Genomic DNA, 21,399 nt, shown 5'->3' on the forward strand with positions numbered 1-21,399 from the left:
TCTTTAAAAAGGGGGGTGAAATATTTCATCTTTCATCTTCCCCGCTCACCTTGCACAACCAGAGCTCCCATGGCAGCCCAAGGGAGGCTGCACCACCTCTCTCCTCTTTTGAACTTCATTCCTTTGTTAAAAAGTTGAAGTGCCTTTACGTTTTGTGTTCGTGTTGACTACGCGCACCATTACCCTTTATTAGAAACCATTTCTAACCAAATTTTGAGTTCGGGATTGAGGTCAAGTTTGGATTTTCATGGGGCTTCTTGGGGATTCATATAGATCGTGTTGTCCTCGACAAAACCTCGGAGTTTCGTCGGATTCGGAGCCAATTCAATTCGGTGGGGATTTGGGATTTTCATCTCAAATTGAGGTAGGGGATGTTTTAGGGTTATTTTAATGTTGTATTGATTGTTATATGAGCATATACAATTTGTGAGCATGCCTTGTTCAAGTTAAAGAATTTAATTTAATTATTTTCTTTGTTTAAGATTTAATTCTCATGATGCTAGGCAACTTAGAATTAAATTCTGGTATGCTAGAAATTTAGGCCTTGGTATGGTGGTTGATATATATTAAATTGGGATTATTTGAATACGAATTGCAAATTTTATTTAATATTTATCTTTTGTGAAAGTTTAATTCACCTAGTTGTATCAAGCATGGAATCAATTTGTAATGTGATATTAAAGTAGGCCTTGGTGAGTTCTTTAACATATATTAAATTGAGGACATTTGGATATGTTTGAAAATCTAGAGAAAAATTAATTAATGAGCTTAAATAATTTTATTTTAAGTGTGTTGATCACTTAAATTAATATCGGAGGTAATAGGTTATTAATCCCTTGAAACGTAGTCCGTTTAATCACCTTGTGAGCATATTACAAATTTGATGTAGAATTAGTACTTGAGGTATCTTGAAATGGTAATTGGACTTAGCATGATATAGAATATCATTGACTTGCATAGCTTGTTTAGATATATCTTGTGTGGGTGTATAGCTTGTTAGAATATTACAATTGTTTACCTTGGAAGCTAGTTACTAAATTGGGACTTATTTAGTACTTGTGGTTTAGTGTGATAATGTGGTTCAATTATTGTAAAATATTCTTGTTTTGGTTTATAAATTTTATATTGGAGGCTTGACATGTCATATGCTATCTAGACTTGAATTCTAGGACATGGTTTGTGTGGATTCAACCTTATTTGTGCATGGAAGATGGCTTTATGCATTAGTGGATTTGGTATAAGTTTGGTCTAACTTGTTGATTTTTGTATAAGTTTTGGACTTATTGATTTTGGAAAGCTTGTAAGGACATATTTCACGTGATGGCTAGGGTTTGGCTTTAGTACGGAGACAAGAGTCTTCTAAGTCATAAGTGCGCGCTAGGTAGTACCTTGTGGGTCGTAATTGCCCGGAATAACTTATGCATGTGCGCACTAGGTAGTGACTTGTGGGTCATAATTACCCGGAAACACTTGCTTGGTCTAGTGACCACATGTCCTAGTCTTTCTACTTTGATTTCACATTCAATTTCAAGTTGTTAATCATGGATTACTTGTAGTTTGAGAATTAATGCTTCCTTTGGATATTTGAAACTTACTTAGTATACTTGAAACTGTATACTTGTTTTATGCATTTAGATCTCATATAGTGTACTTGAACTTGTATGCTTACTCTGTGAGTTTAGATTTCATTTAGTATGCGTGTGCCGTGTATACTTGTTTTAGGCGTATCTCTTTTAGCTTAGTATACTTGTGTTCGTATACTTGATTTACGAGATTTTCATATAAAATGCATACTTGTATAAATATGCTTAGACATTGCATGACTTCTCTTAATGTGGTTTAGTATACTTGGAAATGTATGCTTGTATGTTGTATAACGTGTTTAACATTGTTTAGTATACTTGAGCATGTATACTTGTATGCCGTTGTTCACTTTAAATTGCATGAGTAGCATAGGATGCTCCCTGAGTCTTATTTTGATATAGACGTTAGGTGGCATGAGCCCTTTTGACATGTTTCACCTTAAGGTGATATAATTGTAAAATGCTAGATCGATGCATGCTCATCTCCTACGAGTAGCTTTATGTTACTCACCCACGTAGTGGGGATATTTTTTAGGTACCGGGATCAAGATCTGGGATTCACATCATGCTTGGATGATTTGTAGACTTGAAGTTCTCATTTCATGTAAATGTTGGCTTGAAATGCCATTTATAGCTTTATACGTCAAAATGTGTAAATTTGATTCTATTTTTGTAATATGTACATAAGTACACTCTTTACAATGTATTTGACATGTATGAGATGAGGTCATAGGCCAGTGACATCTAATTTGTATCTTATGTAACTTTTAACTTCATGAAATATTATAAAAATATTGAAAAACGCCAAGTCATTGTCTCACCATGGTTGCATCGGGTATGGGAATTCCGTTTTCATTCTTTCATAGGGTCTTATAAATCATGTTTGAAGTGTGGTCAAGGGCCAAATGGTCATTTGACCCCGCTTTGCATTTTTGGATTCCGAGTTTTCATTCCAAGTTTCATTTTTGCCTTTTTGCCCGTTGGGAGGTCGGATTTTGTATCGGTGGTATTTTTAAGTCGTGGACCATTGCAGCACGTCCAAATAGGTAAGTTACGTTTACGTACATGGTCGTTTCCGGGCAAAACCTTATCGTTTGTGTTTTGAGCTTCCTATGGACTCATTTTGAAGTTTTGTTGCATAATCTGATTTTAGGGCACTTTGGGATTTTCCTTCGGAAAAAAATTCCGTTCTTGACATGGTCACTTAGAAAATGTGATTTTAGGGGGGGGGGGGGGGTTCTTCTTCGTGTTTTTCCAAAAAATGTCGTCTTGGTACTGGAAATCCCTCGTGAATTTTTAGCTTCCAGTTTGCATTTTAGCAGCTTTTTGGCCTTCATGACCAGATTTCATGGAGGGGCATTTTGGGCATTTTACAGTGAGTTTTTTTTTTAATTCTCTCGCGAGTCACGTAGAAAGCTCGATTTTAGGGGGGGTTTTTCTTCGTGTTTTTTCAGAAAAACTCGTCTTGACCTCCGTTTCAAGCCTCAGTTCTGGAAAACCTGCTTTGGACCCTTGCTGTCAGCATGGGCATGCCATTGGGCGCCGGCGTGCGTGCCGTCATGGGCGTCGGGCGCGCATGGGGCATGTCATGGCCTTCGTCGGGCCGCCGCAACGTCAAAACTTCAAACACTCGTTTCTCCCTCGTTCGGACTCCAAATCGAGTGAACTTTTTTTTGAACTTGATTAATTTTTCACTGTCTTTCCAACGGTGTGCTCGGTTGCATTCAGATCTTTCTAGATAATTACCAGTTTACCCTTTTAGCCTTAAGTGCTCGTTTTTCTTCATCATGCCGTTTCTCCTTCGTCCGGACTCCGAATCATGCGATTCTTGAGTCCATCTTGATTAGTTTTTCATTGTCCTTCTAGCGGTGTGCTCAGTGGCACCGGAGTCCATATTTTTTAGAAATGTCTATTTTGCCCTTGAGGGCTTATTTGTCATATTTTTGATCTTTTGCTTCCGCATCAGTTCTCATTGAGTTCCACGACCTCATGGAATGTCACTTTGACTTCTTAGAGTCTTATTTTTTGTTTTCGCTTCCGCAATTCAGATCCGTTATCGGGTCAATTTTCGGTTCATCACAAGACACGCTGGTCTAAAAATCAGGGTCGTCACAGTTCCAAATTCAAATTATGCACAATGTGTAACTATTGTTTAAGTTGATTCTGGAATGATAAAATAAAGCACTTAAATTTGCAACGTAGCTAACAAATACTACATTATCTGACCATTTCCAAACCCTCCCATCTGTTCCTCCCATTTCAATCGATCACGTACGAGGCCATCATCCCAATAAGCTAGGCTGTTTCTATCTCCAATAGGATAGCATGGGTACTTCACTCGACATCTCATCAAATAAAGCAGCTATTTTGTATGAAACAAAATGTAGCAGATTAGACATGATACATATTATATACTAAACAATTTAAATTCATAACTTTCAATTTGCAAATAGAGTTGTATTAAAAGTTGTATACTATACCTGCAAGAAAAACAAGCAACCAACATACTCTCTTTTCAGCTTGTCATCACCCAAACTACCAACTACATGGTCTACCACATACAGGCACCAGTTATAAGAACTTATTGCTTTGACACTGTCAATGGCCAATAATTCTTGTACATGCGTGTAATGAACCGGTCATTTCCTTCCTTTCCTTTTTTCTCAGAATTTTACGGATGAATTTTTTTCGTTGAAATTTCTTTTCTGAGTTCAGTTTCTCGTCACTTAGTGTTGCCTCGAGTGCTCGAAAATGGTTTCTGAGACTCTTTCCTTTGGATTGACAATTTCCTTAAAGGACCGCGTCAATTCCACATTTTTCGTTTTTCGACACTATTCACTTTTTGTCATTTTCCCTATTTTGCCTTTTCCCCATTTTGCCTTTTCCCCGTTTGCCACTTTCTTGACATAGCCTCACTTTTTATCCTTGGAGTTGGTTTTTGACTTCACGTACCTTCATTCAAAGTGGTTTCCACAAAATATGTATCTTTACTTTTGTAGGAAAGTACTCTGGTTGCTTCCAGTGTCCATAGGGCCATAGATGCAAAGTTTTTCAGAAATATTTTTGTTTCTTGGGGTATTTTTCATAAATATCTTTTAGAGGTATTTTATTTCAAAGATTTTTAAGAAAATATTTTTGGAAGATATTTCATTTTGGGTCATTAGTGCATTTATCACTTTTTGGAGGGGCCATTGTGCAATTAACAAAAGTTAATACAAAAATGCCTAATTTTGAGCTTGGATCCTATTACGGGATTCATTTTCACATTTTTTTGAGTCATGTACTTTTAGAATTGTTTTGCGGTCGAACCCTACAATTTTCGAGTTTTCGGCCCTAGTTGCCGGCGAACTTGTTTGGGGCATATCTCTCTGCTCGGGACTTAGTTTTTGACGTCGTTTCCTCTGTTGTTCATATTTTCTCATTTTGGTTCTTTTTCATTCATGGAGTTTTTCCGTTTGAGCGCATCTGCTCAAATTTCACTTTTCCGGATCTGGCAGGACCCTCTCAGGGCACTTTTAGGGTTTTTCTATAAATAGGGCAACTTAAGAAGAAAAATCAAAATTTTTCCTTCTTCTCCCTCTCTTGGCCAGCAGCCATGGAAGCCCATGGGGCTGCCACCTTCTCTCTCTTCTTTTGAGCTCATTCCTTTTGTTAAAAAGTCATAGTGCCTTTACGTTTTGTATTTGTCTTGACGATGCGCATCTTTCCCCCTTATTAGAATCCATTTTTTGCCAATTTTTGAGTTCGGGATTGAGACTAAGTTAGGATTTTGGTATGTCTTCCTTGGGGTTTAATGATCACCGTGTTGTCTCCGACAAAACCCCAAAGTATCGTCGGATTCGGAGCGGTTTCATTTTGGTGGCTTTTGAGATTTTCATCTCAAATTGAGGTAGGGAATATCTTAGGTTTATATTTGAGTTATATTGATTTTTTTATAAGCATATATAACTTGTGAGCATGCTTTGGTTCAAGTTTTAAAATTTAATTTAATTATTTTCTATGTTTAAGATTTAATTCATATGGTTGTGTATAACTTGGAATTAAATTGTGACATGCTAGTAAATTAGGCATTGATATGTTTATCAACATATATTAAATTGGGAGCATTTAAATAAGAATTGCAAATTTTATTTAATATTTATATTTTATGAAAGTTGAATTCACATAGTTGTATCAAGTATGAAATCAACTTATAATGTGATATTAAAGTAGGCCTTGGTAAGTTCTTTAACATATGTTAAATTGAGAATATTTGGAGTTGTTTAAAAATCTAGAGAAAATTAATTAATTAGCTTAATTAATTTTATTTTAAGTGTTTGTAGTCACTTAAATTGATTTTGGGTTGAATATATGTGAAGGCCATGTTATGTCCTTTTACATATATTAATTTGAGCCTAATTGGGATTTATTAGAACTCTAGAGACTTTTCATGTTAAGGTGATAATCTTATGAATGTAGTACAATAAATTACCTTGTGAGCATATTACTAATTAGATGTAGAATTAGTACTTAGGGCAGCTTAAAATGGTAATTGGACTTAGCATGATATGTGATATCATTGTCTTGAATAGCTTGTTTAAATATATCTTGCGTAGGTATCTAACTTGTTAGAATATTACAGTTGTTTACCTTGAAAGATTGTTACTAAATTGAAGCTTATTTAGTACTTGTGGCTTAGGAGGGAAATGTATGGTTCAATTGTTGTAAAATATTCTTACTTTGTGTATAAATTGCATATTGAGGACATGACATGTCATATGCTATTTAGACTTGAATTCTAGAAAATGGTTTATGTTGACTCAACCTTACTTGTGGATGGAATGTGGTAACTTGCATTTGATTTTGTTGGAAAGCTTCTGAGGCCATAAATTAAGTGATGGCTAGGGTTTGGCTCTAATATGGAGATAAGAGTTTTCTAAGTCATAAGTGCGCACTAGGTGGTACCTTGTGGGTCGTAATTACCCAAAAATACTTGCTTGGTCTAGTGACCGCATGTCCTAATCTTTCCACTATTTGATTTCATATTAAATTTCAAGTTGTTAATCATGGATTACTTGTAGCTTGAGAATTGATGCTTACTTTGGGTATTTGAATCCTATTTAGTATATGTGACGGCCCTGGTTTTTCAAGCCAGTGCGTCTTATAATGAACTGAAGATTGACCCGATAACGGATCCGAATTGCAGAAGCGAAAACAGAAAACTAAACTCTAAGAAGTCAAAGTGACCTTCCATGAGGTCGTGGAACTCAATGAGAACTGATGCGGAAGCAAAAGATAAAAAATATGACAAATAAGCCCTCAGGGGCAAAATAGTCATTTCTGAATATTGTGGACTCAGGTGCCACCGAGCACACTGCTGGAAGGACAACGAAAAACTAATCAAGATGGACTTAAGAATCGCAAGATTCGGAATCCGAACGAAGGAGAAACGGCATGACGAAGAAAAACGAGCACTTAAGGCTAAAAGGGTAAACTAGTAATTATCCAGGAAGATCTGGGTGCAACTGAGCACACTGTTGGAAAGACAGCGAAAAATTAATCAAGTTCAAAAAAAAGTTCACTCGATTTAGAGTCCTGACGAGGGAGAAACGAGTGTTTGAAGTTTTGACGTCGCGGCGGCCCGACGAAGGCCATGATATGCCCCATGCGCGCTCGGTGCCCATGCCAACGCGCGCGCCGGCACCCGATGGCATGCCCATGCTGACAGTAAGGGTCTAAAGCAGGTTTTCCAGAACTGAGGCTTGAAACGGAGGTCAAGACGAATTTTTCTGGAAAAATACGAAGAAGAAACCCCCCCCCCCCCTAAAATCGAGTTTCCTACGTGACACGAGAGAGAATTAAAAAAAAAAACTCACTGTAAAATGCCCAAAATGCCCCTCCATGAAATCTGGTCATGAAGGCCAAAAAGTTGCTAAAATGCAAACTGGAAGCTGAAACTTCACGAGGGATTTCCGGTACCAAGACCACATTTTCTGGAAAAACACAAAGAAGAAACCCCCCCTCCTCCCCCCCCAAAATCACATTTACTATTCTACCATGTCGAAAGAAGAAATTAAAACTGATGTGAAAGGTCTAGAATGCCCCTAGATTAGATTATGCAACAAAATTTCAAAATGAGTCTATAGGAGGCTCATTTCACCAAAGAAGAAGGTTTGCCCGGAAACGACTATGCACGCAAACGTAACTTACCTATTTGGACGCGCTATAATGGTCCACGGCTTAAAAATACTACCGATACAAAATCCGACCCCCCAACAGGCAAAAATGAACAAGAAAAGGGAAATTTGAAAACCAAAATTATCAAATGATTTCAAATTACCATTTGGCCGTTGACCACACTTCAAACATGATTTATAAGACTCTATGAAAGAATAAAAATGGAATTCCCACACCCGATGCAAAAGTTATGAAGTATAAAATACAAGATACATGTCATTGGCCTCCAGCCTCATCTCATACATGTCAAATACATTGCATAGAGTGTACTTATGTATACATTACATAATGGAATCAAATATACACATTTTGACATATAAGGCTACAAGTGGCATTTCAAGCCAACTTTTACAAGAATTGAAACCTTCAAGGCTACAAATCATCCAAGCAATATGAGAATCTCGAATCTTGATTCTTGTACCTGAAAAATGTCCCCACTACGTGGGTGAGTAACATAAAGCTACTCGTAGGAGATGAGCATGCATTGACCTAGCATTTTACAATATGATCACCTTATGGTGAAACATGTTAAAAGGGCTCATGCCACCAAACATCTATATCAAAATGAGACTTAGGGAGCATCCTAAGCTACTCATGCAATTGAAATGAATTACGGCATACAAGTATATATGCCAAAGTACACTAAACCGTATTGAAACATGATACACGACATTCAAGTACACATGCTCACAAGTATACTAAATCATGTTAAACGGGATAAGCAATATCTAGCATGCATACACAAATATAAGATATATGTATATAGTACTCATAAATCAAGTATACAAACACAAGTATACTAAGCTAAACACATACGCACAAGACAAGTATACATGGCACAAGTATACAAAAATGAAATCCGTACACACAAGACAAGCATACTAAGCGTAAATACACTAGATAGAGTTTAGATACACTAACAAGGATACAAGTTCAAGTATACAGTTTTAAGTATACTAAATGAGATCAAAATACATAGGCAAGCACCAATTCTCAAGTTACAAGTAATCCATGATTTACGACTTGAAATTGAATGCGAAATCAAAGTAGAAAGATTAGGACATGTGGTCACTAGACCAAGCAAGTGTTTCCGGGTAATTATGACTCACAAGGCACTACCTAGTGCGCACATGCATAAGTTATTCCGGGCAATTACGACCCACAAGGTACTACCTAGTTCGCATTTATGACTTAGAAGACTCTTGTCTCCGTACTAGAGCCAAACCCTAGCCATCACGTGAAATATGTCCTTACAAGCTTTCCAAAATCAATAAGTCCAAAACTTATACAAAAATCAATAAGTTAGACCAAACTTATATCAAATCTACTAATGTATAAAACCATCTTCCATGCACAAATAAGGTTGAATCCATACAAACCATGTCCTATAATTCAAGTCTAGATAGCATATGACATGTCAAGCCTCCAATATGCAATTTATATACCAAAACAAGAATATTTTACAACAATTGAACCACATTACCACACTAAGCCACAAGTACTAAATAAGTCCCAATTTAGTAACTAGCTTCCAAGGTAAACAATTGTAATATTCTAATATGCTATACACCTACACAAGATATATCTAAACAAGCTATGCAAGTCAATGATATTCTATATCATGCTAAGTCCAATTACCATTTCAAGAGGTCTCACGTACTAATTCTACATCAAATTAGTAACATGCTCACAAGGTGATTAAACAGATTACATTTCAAGGGATTATCAACCTATTACCTCCAATATCAATTTAAGTGATCAACACACTTAAAATAAAATTAATTAAGCTCTTTAATTAATTTTTCAATAGATTTTCAAACATATCCAAATATCCTCAATTTAATATATGTTAAAAAATTCACCAAGACCTACTTTAATATCACATTACAAGTTGATTTCATGCTTGGTACAACTATGTGAATTAATCTTTCACAAAAGATAAATATTAAATAAAATTTGCAATTCTTATTCAAATGCTCCAAATTTAATATATGTTATACAACTCACCAAGGCCTACTTTATTAGCATGCCACAATTTAATTCTAAACTATATATCATCATTAGAATTAAATCATAAATAAGGAAAATAAATAAATTAAATTCTAAAAACTCGAACAAGGCATGCTCACAAGTTGTATATGCTTATAAAACAATCAATACAACAATAATATAAACCTAAGACATCCCCTACCTCAATTTGAGATGAAAATCTCAAAAGCCCACTGAAAAAAAAAAGTGATCCGAATCCGACGAAACTTCTAGGTTTTGTCGGGGACAATACGATCTACATGAATCCATAAGAAACCCCATCAAAATCACAACTTGACTTCAAACCCAAACTCAAAAATTGGCCAAAAGCGGGTTCTAATAAGGGGGAAAGATGCGCGTGGTCAAGACAAACACAAAACGCGAAGGCACTTGGACTTTTTAACAAAGGGAAGAAGGTTCAAATGAAAGAAGAAGGGTGGCAGCCCCCTTAGGCCGCCATAGTAGGTTCTGGTCATGCATGGAGAGGGGAGAAGATGACTTTTTAATTTTAAGTCCCCCTATTTATAGAAAATCTCAAAAAGTGCCCCGAACGGGTCCGGGAAAGTAGATTTTAAGCGAACGCACTCAAATGGCAAAACTCCATGAACAAAAAAGATTTAAAATTATAAAATATGAACAATGGAAGAAACAGCGTCGCAAACTGAGTCCCGAGTAGAAAGATATGCCCCAAACAAGTTCGGCGGCAACCGAGGCTAGAAACCCTGAAACTGAAGAAAAACGACTGGAAGGAAATTCCAAGAATTTACGAGTCGACGAAAAGTGAAAATGAATCCCGTACGAAGATCCAGGCTCCAGACAGAGCATTTTACAATAACTTTCATTAATTGCAAAATGGCCCCTCCAAAAAGGGTTAATTGCACTAATGCCCCAGAATGAAAATATCTTCCAAAAATATTTTCTTAAAAACCCCTGAAATAAAATAACTTCAAAATATATTTACAAAAAATACCCCAAGAAAAGAAAAAGATTCTGAAAATTTTTGCATCCATGCCCTTATGGACACCGGGAGCAACCAGAGTACTTTTTTGCAAAAGTAAAGATACGTATTTCGTGGAAACCACTTAGAATGAAGATACGTGAAGTCAAAAACCAACTCCGAACACAAAGAGTGAGGTTACGCCAACAATGTGACAAACGGGGAAAAGACAAAATAGGGAAAATGATGAAATAGGGAAAATGACGAAAAGTGAATAGTGTCGAAAAATGAAAAATGTGGAAATGACTCGGTCCTCAAAGGAAGTTGTCAATCCAAAAGAAAGAGTCTCAAAAACCATTTCCGAGCACTTGAGACGACACTAAGCGACGAGAAACTGAACTCAGAAAAGAAATTTCAACGAAAAAAATTCATCCGTAAAATTCTGAGAAAAAAGGAAAGGAAGGAAATGACCGGGTCATTACAACCTACCCTCCTTAAAAAGATTTCGTCATTACAACCTACCCTCCTTAAAAAGATTTCGTCCCCGAAATCAGGAAAATTCCTAGAAGAACCGAAAAAGAACCGTATACAAGGTCACACTAAGGAATAGATCATAAAGTACCTAAGGACAACTCCAAAGGTCTCAAGATTAACGAAAGGATACGAAACCACGAACCGTGAGACACCTCTCCAACAAATTGACATATTAGCCCAATGTCAACCACCCCAAGGAGATCAAGGCAACTACACATCGAAACAAGGAACACAACCAGAAGCAACATGGCAGCACAAATACTGACTAGAACCCGCCCACAACGTACCCAAGGTATGGTATCATCCACAGTGTCAAGTGCCCGCCCACACTCACATTACTAGCTAGGTAATGCAAGGTAGCATCGACGACAACTAGCACTCGCCCACACACAACCTGTACGGTAGCATGACAGTATAAAGCGCTAATTCATCACCTGCCCCCAACAAGCTTACCCGTGAAACCTATCGATACAAATGACATCAATGTCAAAATGATCATTACCAAAAGCACCACGGAAACCAGGCATTCTGTGAAAGTTGTGATATGGTCCAAAATGTCCGGCCGGACCATTCTGGCCAATCCAAAACCCTGACAACAATATAATAGGCATCGCTATGCTTAAAGCCTTAAATCCCGAATACTGGAAAAACTGACAACCACAAGTCTCAAAACACTGTTGTCAACTACACCAATCATGAATCCAAAGCCTGACAAGTCTATGCCTTCAAGCCAATGGATTGGACTTTACAAATCAAACAACATCATCATCGCCTTAATCACAATGACTCCCAACAAGACAATGCACCCAAAATCCTCTACGTCATGCTAAAGCTGACCTACTACAAGGTTACGCCTAAGAATCAAGATATCAGATCAAGCTCACACACACAATCCTGACAACCAAGGTTATACAACCCCAAGTAAAGTGCTGAATGATAAAGGAAATGAACTAATAAAGCAATTAGTCATGCAACATACACGTATATATACACAAGTATACATTCACAAGTATACTAAACAGTACTAAATCAATGGTGAACAAGTATACAAGCTCAAGTATACTAAATTAAAACGAAATGAAATAAGCAACGTACAAGCATACTAGGTACAAGTATACTAAACGTAATAAAAATCTGTACACCAAACAACTAAACACATAGTGTACAAGGGCAATTAAGTATGCTACCTATCACATAGGGGTCAAGCATCAGAGACACGTTACACATCACCTATAACGCTAACATGACAAACAGATATAGTAAATGAAAACAGATCACCTATATCATCACATAACTACCAAATAGTCACATCCCCTAACATATTTCTAAGGCATGCACAAAACAACAAGGCATATAAACATGTATGATTATGCAAATAACAATCTCGCAAAATCACAAGCAAGAAGGGATGAAATGCTTCTCAGAAGAACAAACTCACTAAAGTGAATCCCAAAACCCGGATGAGTCCAATCCCTCATAGCAAGGAAGTGAATCATCTCCTAGAATGAACACTAAGGTTCCCAAAATAAAGAGTCTACAAGTCTTTCCCAAGACTGGCTCAAACACAAGGTGGAATCCTAACGCCACACAAGGTAAACAACGGTGTAATGGATAGTCCCAATCCTAACCATTACGAGACACCAACGAGAGAACTCAACTCAAGATGCCAATGAGTTCGATGAGAACTCTACAGGATCCTATCCATACAAAATCCCAAGTCTCCAAGGATGAGAGAGAATAATTAATTGCACAAATGCAATTAATTACGCGTAACCACTCACACCCCAACGTTAGCTCGTAAAAGCTATCCAAGGCAAGACAAGAAGAATCCAAGGTCAACACACCTATCAAATCTCCAATCATCACTCTAAGAAGAAGAAACGCGAGGACCTCGCCATTGAGGCCCACGAAAACGAATCTCCCAATCTCCAAGGAATGACTCGAAAATGGTTTCTGAGACTCTTTCCTTTGGATTGACAATTTCCTTAAAGGACCGCATCAATTCCACATTTTTCGTTTTTCGACACTATTCACTTTTCGTCCTTTTCCCTATTTTGTCTTTTCCCCGTTTGTCACTTTACTGGCATAGCCTCACTTTTTGTACTCGAAGTTGGTTTTTGACTTCACGTACCTTCATTCAAAGTGGTTTCCACGAAATATGTATCTTTACTTTTGTAGGAAAGTACTCTGGTTACTCCCGGTGTCCATAGGGACATAGATGCAAGGTTCTTCATAAATATCTTTTGGAGATATTTTATTTTAGGGGTTTTTAAGAAAATATTTTTGGAAGATATTTTCATTTTGGGTCATTAGTGTAGTTATCACTTTTTGGAGGGGCCATTATACAATTAACGAAAGTTATTACAAAAATACCTCGTTTTGAGACTGGATCCTCGTATGTGATTCATTTTCACATTTTCTTGAGTCGTGTACTTTTATAGTTGTTTTGCGATTGAACCCTACAGTTTTTCGGCCCCGGTTGCCGCCGAAATTGTTTGGGGCATATCTCTCTACTCGGGACTCAGTTTTTTATGCCTTTTCTTCCGTTGTTCATATTTTCTCATTTTAGTTCTTTTTCATTCATAGAGTTTTGCCGTTTTAGCACATCTGCTCAAATTCCACTTTTCCGGACCCGGAGGGCACTTTTAGGGTTTTTCTATAAATAGGGCAACTTAAGAAGAAAAATCATATTTTTCTCTTCTTCTCTCTCTCTTGGCCGGCAGCCATGGAAGCCCATGGGGCTGCCACCTTCTCTCTCTTCTTTTGAGCTCATTCAATTTGTTAAAAAGTCGTAGTGCCTTTGCGTTTTGTATTTGTCTTGACGACGCGCATCTTTCCCCCTTATTAGAATCTATTTTTGGCCAATTTTTGAGTTCGAGATTAAGGTCAAGTTAGGATTTTGGTAAGTCTTCCGGGGGGTTTAATGATCACCGTGTTGTCCCCGACAAAACCCCAAAGGATCGTCGGATTCGGAGCGGTTTCATTTTGGTGGCTTTTGAGATTTTCATCTTAAATTGAGGTAGGGGATGTCTTATGTTTATATTTGAATTATATTGATATTTTTATAAGTATATATAACTTGTGAGCATGCTTTGGTTCAAGTTTTAGAATTTAATTTAATTATTTTCTATGTTTAAGATTTAATTCATGTGGTTGTGTATAATTTGGAATTAAATTGTGGCATACTAGTAAATTAGGCATTGGTATGTTTATCAACTTATATTAAATTGGGAGTATTTGAATAAGAATTGCAAATTTTATTTAATATTTATCTTTTATAAAAGTTTAATTCACATAATTGTATCAAGTTTGAAATCAACTTGTAATGTGATATTAAAGTAGGCCTTGGTGAGTTCTTTAACATATGTAAAATTGAGAATATTTGAAATTGTTTAAAAATTTAGAGAAAATTAATTAATTAACTTAATTAATTTAATTTTACGTGTTATAGTCACTTAAATTGATTTTGGGTAGAATATATGTGAAAACCATGTTACGTCCTTTTATATATATTAATTTGAGCCTAATTGGGATTTATTTGAAATCTAGAGACTTTTCATGTTGAGGTGATAATATCATAAAATGTAGTGCAATAAATTACCTTGTGAGCATATTACTAATTAGATGTAGAATTAGTACTTGGGACATCTTAAAATGGTAATTGGGCTTAGCATGATATGTGATATCATTGTCTTGAATACCTTGTTTAAATATATCTTGCGTAGGTATATAGCTTGTTAGAATATTACAATTGTTTACCTTGAAAATTTGTTGCTAAATTGAAGCTTATTTAGTACTTGTGGCTTAGAAGGGTAATGTATGGTTCAATTGTTGTAAAATATTCTTACTTTGTGTATAAATTGTATATTGAGGACATGACATGTCATTTGCTATTTAGACTTGAATTGTAGGACATGGTTTGTGTGGACTCAACCTTACTTGTGCATGGAATGTGGTAACTTGCATTTGATTTTGTATAAGTTTTGAACTTATTGGTTTTGGGAAGCTTGTGAGGACATAAATTAAGTGATGGCTAGGGTTTGGCTTTAGTACGGAGACAAAAGTCTTTTAAGTCATAAGTGCGCACTAGGTGGTACCTTGTGGGTCGTAATTACCCAAAAATACCTACTTGGTCTAGGGAACGCATGTCCTAGTCTTTCCACTATTTGATTTTGCATTTAATTTCAAGTTTTTAATCATGAATTACTTGTAACTTGAGAATTAATGCTCACTTTAGGTATTTGAATCCTATTTAGTATACTTGAATTTGTATACTTGCTCCGCGAGTTTAAATTTCATTTAGTATACTTATGCCGTGTATACTTGTCTTATGTGTATTTCGTTTAGCTTAGTATACTTGTGCCGTGTATACTTATCTTATGTGTATTTAGTTTAGTTTAGTATACTTGTGTTTGTATACTTAATCTATGAGTACTCTACGTATATCGAATACTTGTGTATGTATGTTAGATATTGCTTATCTTGTTTAGCATGATTTAAGGTACTTGAACATGTATGCTTGTATGTCGTGTATTATGTTTTAATACGGTTTAGTGTACTTGAGCATGTATACTTGTATGCCGTTGTTCATTTCGGTTGTATGAGTCGCTTAGGATGATCCCTGAGTTTCACTTATGACATAGACGTTAGGTAGCATGATCCTTTTGAATTGCTTCATGTTAATGCAATAACTTTATAAAAAGTTAGGTCGATGCATGTTCATTTCCTACGAGTAACTTTATGCTACTCACCCCGAAGTTACAGGGGATTTGTTTCAGGTACGAAGGCTTGGTTCATGATGCTCATCATTCCTTGGATGACTTGTAGCTTTTAAATTTCCATTTTATGTAAACGTTGGCATGAAATGTCATTTTGTAACCTTGTAGATAAAAACTTGTATCTTTGATTCCATATATGTAAAATGTACATAAGTACGCTCTTTTCAACGTATTTGACATGTATGAGTAGAGGCCATAGGCCAATGGCATCAAATATGCATCTATGCACTTTCGCTTTCAAGGTTTATTATGGAAATAATGAAAAATGTTAAGTCTTTACTTCACCATGTTTGCATCGGGCGTGGGAATTCCATTCTTTTTCTTTCATATGGTCTCTATGATCATGTATGAGGTGTGGCCAAGGGCCAAACACAATTTTGTTATAGGTTTTGTATTTTTTTCATTTACTACGTTTTAAGGCATTTTTGGCCGTTGAGAGGTCGCATTTTGCATTGGGGTTATTTTAAAGCTGCGGACCATTGGAACGCATCTTAAATGTCTTTTTACATTCGCGTGCATGTCTACATTTCAAAAAACTCTTAAGTTTCAACTTTGGAACTATTTTTTGGCGATTTTATAAATTTTTGTAAAAAACTTATGCATTAGAGTTGATTTAAGCTTCTCTCTTGTTTTAGCATGTTAAAGATGCGTAATTATGATCATGGAATGTTTTGAAACTTGTCCGGATCAAATGGGAAGCATGCATAACTTTAGGATTGAGCCAAGCACCTTCCCCATGGATTGCAGCAGCTTTTTCTATTGCAGCAGATGCGTCGGTCGGCTGATAAGAGCCATCAGTTGGCTGACAAGCCTCGAGACCCAATTCTAGAGAGTTTGCAAGTGTAATAGGCCGTTACTGCCGGCTGATGATGCACTTTCGGTTGGCTGGTACTATTCGTCAGCCGGCTAAACCTCCCTGGAACCTTCCCTTTTTCAGTTTTTCTTGGACAACTTTGTTTTACCAACTTTAGAGGGCTATATCTCACTCGTTTTAAATCCAAATCAAGTCATTCTTGAGCCTAACTTCAAGAGCTTGAAGTTAGCTTTCCAATGGTAGCAACCATGCACAAAAAATCCAACCGTAGTGAGAGTTATTGCAGTTTTAGGGAGATAGGGTTGTCGTACATCTTAAGCAGAGGATGCCTCTTCGTTCTTTTTTTCATATCTTCTTCGTCTGGACTCTGAATCAAGTAATTATTGAGTCTAAATTTATTAATTTTTCGTTTTCTTTCCAATGGTGTGCACGGTAGCACTCATTTATGAGTGAAATGACCATTTTACCCTTAGTCCATTTCTTGTAGGGTTTTGGAATCCTTGTTTCCTTCTTGCTTCAGTTGAGCCTCGGGACTCCTCAGGAAGCCACTTTTGTGTCTTAGGGATGATATAGATCTCTAGAGGCCATGTTTCTTCTTAGCTTCGGCATTTTGGATCCGTTTTGGGTCATCACAGGACACACTGGGTTTGTAAAAATCCAGAGTCGTCATAATGCGTATGATAACAACTGTTTGGGGTTATTACAGTCGCACATGTGAATAATACAAAGGTACTTTTGAAGTCATCTCCAGCTTCACATTCTACAACCCTTTTCATTAATTCGCCTACATACAATGACTCCCGATATCCACCCTCGTCTATCCAGTTCGCACAAAACTGACGGGATGTAGGCACTGGCACTATACCGGTAGGTAAGCCCAAAATGTTATGCGCCTCAAATGCATTTATGGGCAACAACTAATTGCCCTTCAGTTTTATGCCACATTTGTTAGCCTCAAATTATTCTATCAAGTAGTTGGAGAGTGGAGTCGACAAATGGAAACACTTGAGCTTCAACAGAAATTCAAAACCGATATCCTCCACATCCTTCCTCTTCTCAGAGTTCAATTTCGCCACTATTTCTATGAATTTCGGAATGGAGCTTCTGTGGAAATCAGCCTTAATTTTGTATTCTGCCTTCTTCTATACCATTGAAAAACTAATAACATTATCATTCAATTTTCAAGTCTATGTTATATGAAATAAATATAAACAATTCGATTTAACACATTACATTTTTCCTTCTTTTATTTGCAGCTTTACATCCGGAACTTCAAAACTCCATTTCAAGTCTACTTGTTTCCTCATAATATGAGGCCTTCTCTTCACTGCTCTTTATTTTCCATGCATGCGTAGCTTTAGTCTTTATTTCTCTTTTTAGACACATCTTGATTTTTTCCGTCAATCCATGATCTTTTCGGTATTTCCTTGTATATGCTGCTCTGATCAACCATTAATAAACCAAGCATATGGATTTAAATACATATATATATCACAACTTACTTTTTATGTTCTCCACTCTCAAATTCATATATCTTCCATTTACGGAAAACCAAAAATTTCATATAACTTCCCAATTTGTTCCTACTTTTCCATGACTTTAGACTTCAAACCAAATTTTAATTACAAAATTAACATTAATACATACATACTAGAACAAAACGAACACTCCAACAGAACGACGCGGCATACTTTCTTTGGTCTTGGAGGATGTAGTAGTGTTTGCCTCCGACTCAAATTCTTCTTCATCTTCATATTTATCTTTATGTACTTCCTCTTCACGTGGCACATAAACAGAATCATCAGAATCGCTCTCAGACGCTTTTTTCTCGAACTCTCACCAACCTCACCACTCTTAGGGATACTTACCTTACTACGTGTTAAAGTCTTCAACCTACCCATTTCAAAACCTAAATTCGATTCAAGCCACAATTAAATATGACATACAGAGACTATTAATGTATAAGCAATGCTACATAGCCACAACATGTTAACTGCCAAATGTATAACACAACGCATCAATTTTTGCAATTAAACTGCTAAAACTTGTCCAACATAAGCATTTGCTTTCAATCCAAAAATATAAAATAAAAAAAAACTATTACACAATCTGTCAAAGCATGAAGTTTCATTAAGCTACATGTGTACAAATAACAAGATTTTAGACAAGTGTCGTGTATTTGGAGGCTGATTCACTAATATGAAGAGATTTATTGTGAAAGATATTAGCCAAAAATAAATAGTGGATTATTTGACAAAGCTGTATTTTCTTACTCCCTAAAACAAGCCACTTCAAAACTAATACTCCTACTACACAGCAAAATATATGAAGTATATGATATAAACGTAGTCTTTTTCTTTAGGAAGGCATATTACATTAGTAATATCACCAAATCAAGGCATACTGGCTCTTCTGCACAATTTGTCAACCAGAAAATACACAAAAACGAAAATGCGTATGCAATATAAGTTCAAGTGGAGAGAAATTATATAACCATAAACCAATTTTATACACACTAACTTTATAATCATATACATTTGACAAATTTTAAATATATACAAGATTATCACTAAGGAAGAGCAAAACAAATTATGGTCAAAACTCAACTGCAGTGAAGATAAGCAATTTAATCACGAAAAAATTACGAAATCAAATACATTTACGATTTACGATGTCGTATGTATGTTCATGTACATATGTGAATGCAAACATGAGGCACCTCATCTACTATGCTCAAAACATTAGGCAGCATTATTAAACTAAAACCTGCTAATTCACACTCACCCAACTAAAGAACTTCAGACTTTTGGAACAGTCACTTACTGTTGATGAAAGCAGGACTCAAAATCAAGAATAAATAACTTCTACACTTTGTGGGCTTTTAGGATGATCGGTTATGGGGTTCTCTTTAATCATCGAAACGGAATGAGGGAGAAAAGGAAAGAGAGAGGTTTCAGTTTTCTTGAATCAAAGAAAGGGCAAAAGAAGTTAGGGTTTTCTTCAATGTAGCGATGGTTCTGTTCACAGACCCAAGGCTCAAACGCAAAAGAGAGAGGTTAGGGTTTTCTTCAAAAGGAAAATGTTGGGATACAATTTACAAATACTTTGGGATTTATATTACGAAAATGTTAGGATGTACATTAGAAAAATGTTGTGACTCACTTTACAAAAATATTGGAATGCAGATAACAAAGAATTTGGATGCATATTAGGAAGAATTTGGGATTCTTATTAGGAGAAATTTGGGATGCAACTTAGGAAAACGTTGCAATACAAGCCCAACGACCAAACGTTTTCTTAACATTGTAACACTCTCAAACACTTTTTTTGCGCCACTCGTATTCTACAAATCCTCTCATTTTTTGTCCTCACAAACAAACACTCATAACCCTAATAACTGCATAATAAATAAGCCATCAATTCAAATTTACCAATAATTTTCTATTTCTAGGTTTCTTACCAAAAATGTGTCTATATATTCTTACTAATTATATTTGTTTCTGCCATTTAATTCTTATGGAAATAAGACGATTCCCTTCAAAATCAAATCTGAAAATTATGATTCGTACCTGCTAAGGTTTAGCAACCAAATTTTGGGTTCATTCACAGAACAATCGCTACTTCCGGCTTCTATTTGGAAAGAGAGGCTAGGGTTTTCTTCAATGTAGCGATGGTTCTCTTCGCAAACCCAAGCCCCAGACGCATAAGAGAGGTTACGGTTTTCTTCAACTACAAAAAGGGAAACAAAGGACCTTCTTCCTTCTTTCTTCTTCGTAGACTCACGCAAACCTTCTTCACACAACAAAGCACCTTCTTCCTACGCAGACCTTCAGAGGACCTTCTTCTTTCTTTCTTCTTCGCAAACCCACACAGACCTTCTTCCTTCTTTCTCTTCTTCGCATTCCTTACAAATGCTGTAAAGTAAGGGTTAGGGCTAAATGGACAATATACTGTATAAATATAACCTATACCATATTATTACATAAATATACCATATTATTTTACACATTTAATACAACTTCAACAGTTTGCAGTGACTTTTTTTTTACCTACTTTTTTAAGTGACGTGGCTATTTCTCCTCCACCTATTCTAAAATAGAAGAAATTGTGCACTGTGCGACTGGATGTGATTTTTGGCCCTCATATCATGTGGTCAATTTATTGAGACAAACTATCTTGTTGGAAAGTTTTTCTTTTTCTTCTTTCTTTCTTTTTAATTTTTTAATTTTTCAGAACCAAATAAGATTCTAAAGTAGCGAAAATACAAAAAAGGTCATCATTAAATGAGAAAGAACCAACCATGTTTTGAGCATGGGTACATGTCGCCAGGCTGACCATTTATAGTGAGAGCATCAGAGATTTCCGGTAGTCCTCCTGTTAAAACAAATTCCTTGAGAACCTTCATTACATCTTTCTTCCACCACTCTCCTAATAGTCAACATGAAGCAAGATATATACATAACTTTTTTAGTAAGTAAAAACTTAAAGAGATTGACTTTTATAAATTCG

At 36.1% G+C, this 21,399-nt stretch overlaps 1 pseudogene; it reads right to left on the bottom strand.

The window, feature by feature from the left end:
• The window catches only part of LOC132275489 (laccase-15-like), a 66,945-nt pseudogene that overhangs the window by 44,542 nt on the left and 1,004 nt on the right, over nucleotides 1–21,399 (bottom strand).

This window comes from Cornus florida, unplaced genomic scaffold (genome assembly GCF_030987335.1).
Source record: "Cornus florida cultivar Cherokee Brave unplaced genomic scaffold, ASM3098733v1 CherokeeBrave_3.0.0_Hap2_Chr09, whole genome shotgun sequence".
NCBI classification, from domain to species: Eukaryota; Viridiplantae; Streptophyta; class Magnoliopsida; order Cornales; family Cornaceae; genus Cornus; species Cornus florida.